This window comes from Hyaena hyaena, unplaced genomic scaffold (assembly GCF_003009895.1).
Source record: "Hyaena hyaena isolate Hyena2069 unplaced genomic scaffold, ASM300989v1 scaffold_546, whole genome shotgun sequence".
Taxonomy (NCBI): Eukaryota; Metazoa; Chordata; class Mammalia; order Carnivora; family Hyaenidae; genus Hyaena; species Hyaena hyaena.
In genome coordinates, this window is record NW_024081179.1 from 1,088,769 (window position 1) to 1,095,561 (window position 6,793).

General features: G+C 60.5%; 2 long non-coding RNA genes across 2 annotated transcripts; one reads left to right on the plus strand and one right to left on the minus strand.

Annotated features, from left to right (window-relative positions):
• Positions 1 to 2,279: 2,279 nt before the first annotated feature.
• LOC120247760 lies at positions 2,280 to 3,242 on the minus strand. The gene is made up of 2 exons (XR_005532405.1): positions 3,154 to 3,242; positions 2,280 to 2,596 (listed from the first exon to the last, which is right to left on the minus strand). It is a non-coding gene; the product is annotated as an uncharacterized LOC120247760 (long non-coding RNA).
• A 224-nt stretch (positions 3,243 to 3,466) lies between these two features.
• LOC120247759 lies at positions 3,467 to 6,212 on the plus strand. The gene is made up of 3 exons (XR_005532404.1): positions 3,467 to 3,527; positions 5,722 to 5,817; positions 6,134 to 6,212. It is a non-coding gene; the product is annotated as an uncharacterized LOC120247759 (long non-coding RNA).
• Positions 6,213 to 6,793: the final 581 nt, after the last annotated feature.

A 6,793-nucleotide genomic window follows, 5' to 3' on the forward strand; every position in this document is an offset into this window, starting at 1 on the left:
TAAAGTTCTGAACATACAAACTAATCTGTAGTGACAGAAAGCAGATCAGTATTTTCCTGGGGAGGGAGGAGTGAGGAAAGAGGAAGAATAGGGTTAAAAAAAAGGACATGAAGATACTTTTGTGATGGATTTGTTCATCTTCTTGATTGTAATGATGGTTTCATAAAAATATGTATGTCAAAACTTATCAAATTGCACACTTTAAGTATGTGCAGTTAATTGTATGTCAATCATATCTCAATAAAGCTCCTTTAAAAATACATCTTAAACTTAGAATTTATCACCAGGAGAATACAAATAAGAATGAGGACTTCCAAAACACTAGAGAAAATAAATAGTAAACAGCTCATAAAGCCAAAGAGAGGGAGCAAACAAGGAAAACAGAGTATAAATAACAGATGTATCAACAAACATGTCTGTTTTGACAATACTCTAAATAAAACAATCCAAATATGCACTCTTTGCCCAAGGTACACCCAAAATAAAATACTTGAATGTTCAAAAGGAAAGGATAGCAAAGACATGTTGTGAAAACCACAAAAGAAAGGGTCAGTAAAATGAACGTCAGGCAAGGCAAAAAAGGACAAACAGTAATTTGGTCTGAGGAACAATTCAGGACCTAATGAAGGCATAACAGTGATTAACTTTTAAGCGGCAAATAACTCACCATCAAAATCTATAAAGCAAAAACTGTAAGAAATACCACAGTAAATTAATACTAAAATGTGAAGTCCTGAAAATGTTAACCCCAAGGCCCAAGTTATATAAATCATGTTTTGTTTAATTCTTTCAAGGGCTGGTAGCTGCATACTTGTAGGAACCTGACTCAAATGGCCGGGCCCTCCACAGATTTGCCTAAGAGGGGATTAGCATGTTCTGCCACTCAAATATTTTTCGCCAACATAAATGCCTATATTAAAGCAGTCAAGAATAAATATCCACACCTGCTATTGCAGTGTGGTGAGAATATAACAAGAATGCTGATGATAATGAAGCCAGACATCAACAGAGCCCCACCACTGTTTGCAATTCTGTTAGCCTCGGGCCCTGCAGAAGCTTCATGCCCCATAAAAAGTCAGGGGGGTGTGTCTCACCCTTCTGCAAATCCCTAGGGGTTACGCCCAAGGCCCCTGACCCCAGTCCTTCCTCAGCCCCCGATACTGTTCTCCCCCCCCCAAGTCGAGGCAAACCCAGATGCAGAAATGCGTCCCTTTTCCTTGTTTTTTTCAAACCCTCCTCCTAGAGCCCCCGTGTGGCAGCCGAGGCCACTAAGGTCTGGGGAAGAGGAAGGAGTTTGCAGCTCAGATGGTCGAATGCCTCACATATCTAACCCAGGACCCACCAAGCCCCGGCGCATAGGGCCTTTCCCTGCGGTGAGGCAGAGCTCCTGCTTCCTTCCCGTCAGGCCTCGTCAGCTGAGCCAAACGCCCTCCCACCCCTCCCATCCCTGTCTCCGTCTTGGCCTCTCCTTCGGCAGCAACTCGGGCCTCTCCCTTGAACAAGCATGACCCCGGTGCAGGAGGTAACACAGTGGCCCCTGTACCTACTTCGGAGGAAGTCCATAAGATAACGCTGGCCCCCCCAGGTCCTGGCCATCCCGAGCTTCCCTACATCACGGCGTCGAGCCCTGTCCCAGCTCTGGGGGCACGTGTACTGCTGTCAAGTGGGGGCACTGAAGCTGGGAGAAACTGAGACACGTGTCCGAGGTCCCAAAGGCAGGGCGCGGCCAGGATGCGAGCACGACAGCCCTGCGTGCGACGCCAGCAGCAGGAGGCTGGGGATTACAGACGCAGATTCCTCAGTACTTCCGCGCTGCCCCCAGCACACGGCAGCTGCTCTGTCTGGCTCCGGGTCGCTCCATGCTTAAGCACGACACGCCAGGCTTGACTCAAAGGAGTGTGAGAGAGAGAGAGACAGAATGTGTGTGCACGTGTGAGAGTATGCGTGTGTGTGTGTGAACACTTGGCTCTGGGGACCGAGGTCCCCGCCGTCGCCCCCACTCTGGTGGCCACCTCACTCCTCTCAGCCAGCACAAGGGGGAGGCAGGCCCCCCCGCCGTGCTGCCCCCCGCAGGCCGCACCCATGCCGCGTGGCTCTCCGCTCGCCTCAGAGGCGATCTGGGGGTGTGCCCTCCCTCGGGCTGTAGGCACACGGCCAAGGCTGGGACGGCACGAACCCCCACCCCTCAGGTTGTGGGAGGGGAGGCGATGAGTCTGAAGCAGTAAGTATGGCTTTGGAACCAACTTGGCTCTTCCGATGACAACGTGCCTCGTTCCAGATGGTTCCTGTGCATGTTCTCCGTCGTTAGCATGCTAATTTATTCTGACTCATCGCGAAGCTGCTGCAGGCGGGGCGGCGCACACCGCGATGCCAGAGAGAGACCCGGGGCCGCGATTCCCCGCTGGAAGGGGAGCTCTCCCTGGGGCTGTCACCGGCGCCGGTGGCAGCAGCCTGAGCAGGTTGTAATCCCCCTCCGGTGGCCCTGACGCTCTGTGACGGGACCAGGAGGGCAAAGCTGGAGACACAGGCTCTGGGCACGTTCATGCCGGGAAGTTCAGGATAGTGCACAAATGTAGTTAAAACATAAAGGAGGCATCTGAAACAAAGGCCCGAAGCCGAGAGTCGGGAGCCTGACGTGTCTCCTCAGTCAGCACCTGAGCGGGGCCGGGCAGAGCCCCCAGCGTGGGCCCAGGCCCCGGCCTACACCGTGGTCCTCTGGTCCCCAGGGGTGCTGTTCACCAGGGCCCCTGCACTGGGACACGCGGGAGCCAAGGTGGAGCTGTGCGCCCCCTGTACAGGCCACCGCAAACCCACACTGGCCACTGCGCGGCCCACAGCTCTGCCCAGGGACATCTGGTCACCAGCATCGGCCCAGGCTCTGCGAGGGGCACCCAGGGACGCGGTGTGCCTTCTGGGAGCAGCCCTGCAGCTGCAAAGCAGGAGAGTCCGGGTAAACACCGGGCCCTCGAGCAGGACAGCCTTGGGCCCCGGGAGCCAGGCCCCCGGCAGTCAGCTGGCCCTGGACAAGCCTTCCCTGCCTCGCCCCCACCCTTGCATCCTGGGCACTGCTGGGATTGCCCCCAGGGGTGGCTGGTCCCTCGCCCCACCCCAGGGTCAGCTTCTGGGACACCCAGCCTACTGGGGAAAACTCACCGAAATGGCCACCCTGACCCCTTGGGCCTGGAAGACGGGTTTTCATTCAATCCTGGCCCAGATTCCCAGGTAAAACTGTGTCCCCCACAGCTGGCTTCCGGCCCAGGCCACCCCAGGCCACCCTCCCACCCAGTGCTGCTGGCTGCCCTCGTCGACCTTGGGGCTCCCGACCCCCCAGCCCTCTGCTGTGAGGAGTTCCCTGCCCCCTGGGAGACAGAGTGACAAAGTTGCCAGGGCGCAGCAGCAGGCTTCTGGAATCCCCCACAGCTCCATCCGCGTTGTCTGCAGTTTCCTGGCAACAGGGAGGGCCTGTTTCCGAGGGGGAGGGAGTCTGAGCCAGCTCGACCCCTCCCCCAGGGCCGCCCTCCCCACTGGTAAGGACTCAAGAAGGTCAGCCCGACCGTCCTGAGACTCCCCAGCTCCTGGGAACGTGATAGAGGCGGGGGGCCGTGTGTGGGGAGGACCCAGCGACCAGGATGGGTGGGGGCGGAGAGGTCAGAGCCCACCCGAGTCCCGAGTGCTTGGACGCCCCTTGAGGCCAAACTCCCCCTGCACTTCCTGCTGGGAACAAGCATGCCAGTCGGGCCGCGCTCCAGGCCCCCCCCCCCCCCCGGGCTCGGGTCGAGCCCCCAGCGCCCAGGCCGTAGGAGTGGCCCGCGATCGGCCCCAGGACGGGGACACAGGCTGTGCTGTAACCTGCTCCGTCCACGCGCCCACACACAACAGCGTCCCTCCTCGCGAAGACGGGCATGGAGCTGGCGCGGAGCGAGCTGACCGCGCCCAGCCTGCCCCGCCGCCCCGGTGCGTGTGCGGCCGCAGCAGTTGCTAGAAGCACCCCCACGCCCCGCCGACCTGACTGCACAGGCCACCCGCCCCCAGCTCCAGGCCGCAGCAGCGCTCAGCAGGGAGCAGCGCGGAGGGCGGGCAGCCTGGCTGCGGTAGCGCACTCGGCGGGACCCCGGGGCCAGGCGCCTTCGGAAGCGCAGGGGCTCAGACCTCGGGGTCCTGGCACCGCGGGGCGGGGCGCAGGGAGCCACGGAAGGTGCACCGCGGGACCCCCAGCGGGCCGCGGGGTACCTCCTCCCTGCGCGGGGCGGGGGCTGTCACGCCGTGGGGGTCCCCTGTCCTCACTTTGCGGGCACGTGTCAGGCGGAGCACGGGTGCTGGACGCAGAGCCGCGCCGCCCGGGGCCGCGGGGGCCGCGGAGGCGCAAGTCCGCGCTCACGCGGCCCAGAGGGCGCGCGCCTCCGGCACCGCTCAGCAAGGACCCGGGCCTTTGCCAGGGTCCCCGAGCCCAGCACCTTGCCACTCCGGAGCCAGAGCCAGATTGGCCAAATGGAGCCAGAAGAGTGGGGTCTGGGGAAACCCCAGGGGTCCTCTCCGAGGGGCACACAAGGGGCAGGCCTGGGACGCGCGGAGACTGCCGGTCACACAAGGCTTCGGGGAGTCAGGTCAGGGCTCCTGGCTGCCATCTGGGTGCTGCGTCGTGCGAGGGGCTCGCATTTACAGCCCTCAGGCCGCACGGCCAAACCCCGCAGTTTCCTCCGGTTCCGGGAGGAATCTGGGGAGAGAGGCACCGCCCCCCGAGTCTTTGCACCCGGAGCGCACTCACTGCGCAAGCGCCGCTGGTCGGCCCGCAGGCGCAGGGACTTGGGCGCCGCCGCCCCCCGGTCCTCGTGAGCGAGGCAGCGCTGCGCCTGCTGCCCCGGGTGCCGGCAGTTAGGGCAGGGGGTCCCCTGCGCTGGACTCAGGCATGTGCCAGTCTGGCCCACAGAAGTCTGGATTGTTCCACGGTGACGCGGGCCGCGTGGGGACTTCCCTGCGCAGGAGGGTGGGAGATGGGCCCCATGAGGAGGCGTGACCTACACGGGCTGTGCGTCCAGGGGCCTGGCGGCCTGGGACTTGCCAGGACATGCCCAGATGCTAAGAGCGAGGCAGCAGGCTCGGGGGTCTTGGTGGGCGTGGAGGAAGGGACTCAGTGGAGCGCCCAGCTCCATGCGGGACAAAGCCAAAGCAGACCCCACTGGTGGTCGCTGATGGCCAGGGGTGCCCCCGGAGCCCAGCAGGTAGGACAGTTGGGAATTCCGAACAGGTGGCCGCGCCGGCCCGTGTGGACTGCGGGCACCTGATAGTGTGACACCATTTGCCCATGTGGCCCACACTGCCCGCGGTGGAGGGGTGTTGTCCGAGCCACCGTGCCATCAACCTGGCTGCACCCACACTGCTCCAGCACCAAGCAGGTGTCCTGTGTCCCCTTCAGGCATCCGCTGCTGCCCCTGGGGCCTCCTCCATGGCCAGCTGGGGACAGGGTCCACCAGGTAGGGGCCCAGCTCACAGATGGCCCTGTGTGGTCTCAGGCTTCTGCCAGAGTCCGCGGGGGTCCCCACCTGCTGCTGCTTCCCAGGGCCCTGCTCCCGTCCGAGGACCCGGCGCCCTGTCCCTGGTCTGCTCCAGCCACACCCTGCACGTCCCCCAGGGTCTGTGAGCTCCTAAATGGCTCCAGCAGCACCAAACGAGATTGTCGAGATTGTCGAAAGCCTATTTAAAGCACATGGTAATTACTTCCAGGGGGTTTATAGTCCCGAAGAGCCGCATAGCCACGCCCCGCCGTCCAGGAAGGCAGTATTTCACCATCAAGGACAAGACCCTGGGTATTTACAGACGGTAATGAGACTGTCCACTGCTCGATGTTGCCATAAATACGCAGGAAAAGTGCTGAGTTTCACGCAATTCTCCCTGATTGCCTGGAAGGCGTCATTATTTTAATAAAAAAACTAATCAGCCGGCCTCCCCAGCATCACAGGCTCAGTGTTAATTACAGAGGGGCGGGGAGCCGGCATCCACTGTCACGGGATGGGGGGCTCTCTCGTGTTAAAAGGAGGGAATTAAAGGACAAGAGGAAGAGTGTGCTGACCCTCAAAGCAAAGGAGATAGTGCGGGATGTCCTTCCCGCCCCGGGACAGACACTGCTACCCCACAGGCCTCTCCCCTTCAAGCCAGTCACGTTTCTTGGCTCCCGGGTAGCTGGAGACGGCACCGCGGCACCGTTTGCCGATTCCACGGAGGTAACGTGCGTGGCCGGGCCCCCCAGGAAGTGCGGGGACAGGGGAGGACTCGGTGGTCAGGCCCCCTTCCCTCTTTCACCCCCTGCGGGCTCTGTCCCGCCCTTGCCCCTGCCTGGAATACAGCTGTGACGCGGGAGGTGGGGTGGTCGTCTTGCGCCCGCGAGGCTGTGAGCTGGACCAAAGCCGCGTCGAGGACGGCTGACCAGGACGGAGCGCACCTGCTTTCTCCGTGCGTCTCGTAACACGAGACACGTAAAGCCCATTTCATGAAACCGTCGTTTTATTTAATCCCTAAGCAGTGCCTCCAAGAGTAATCGTTACTAACAAAAGAAAGAAACGGGGCGCCTGGGTGACTCAGCCGGTTAAGCTTCCGACTTTGACTCAGGCCATGATCTCACGGTTTGTGGGTTTGAGCCCCGCGTCGGGCTCTGTGCTGATGGCCTGGAGCCTGGAGCTGCTTCAGATTCCGTGTCTCCTTCTCTCTCTGCCCCTCCCCTGCTCACACTCTGTCTCTCACTCTCTCAAAATTAAACATAAGAAAAAAAAAAAAATAAGGCTACTGGAGAAGTCTTAAG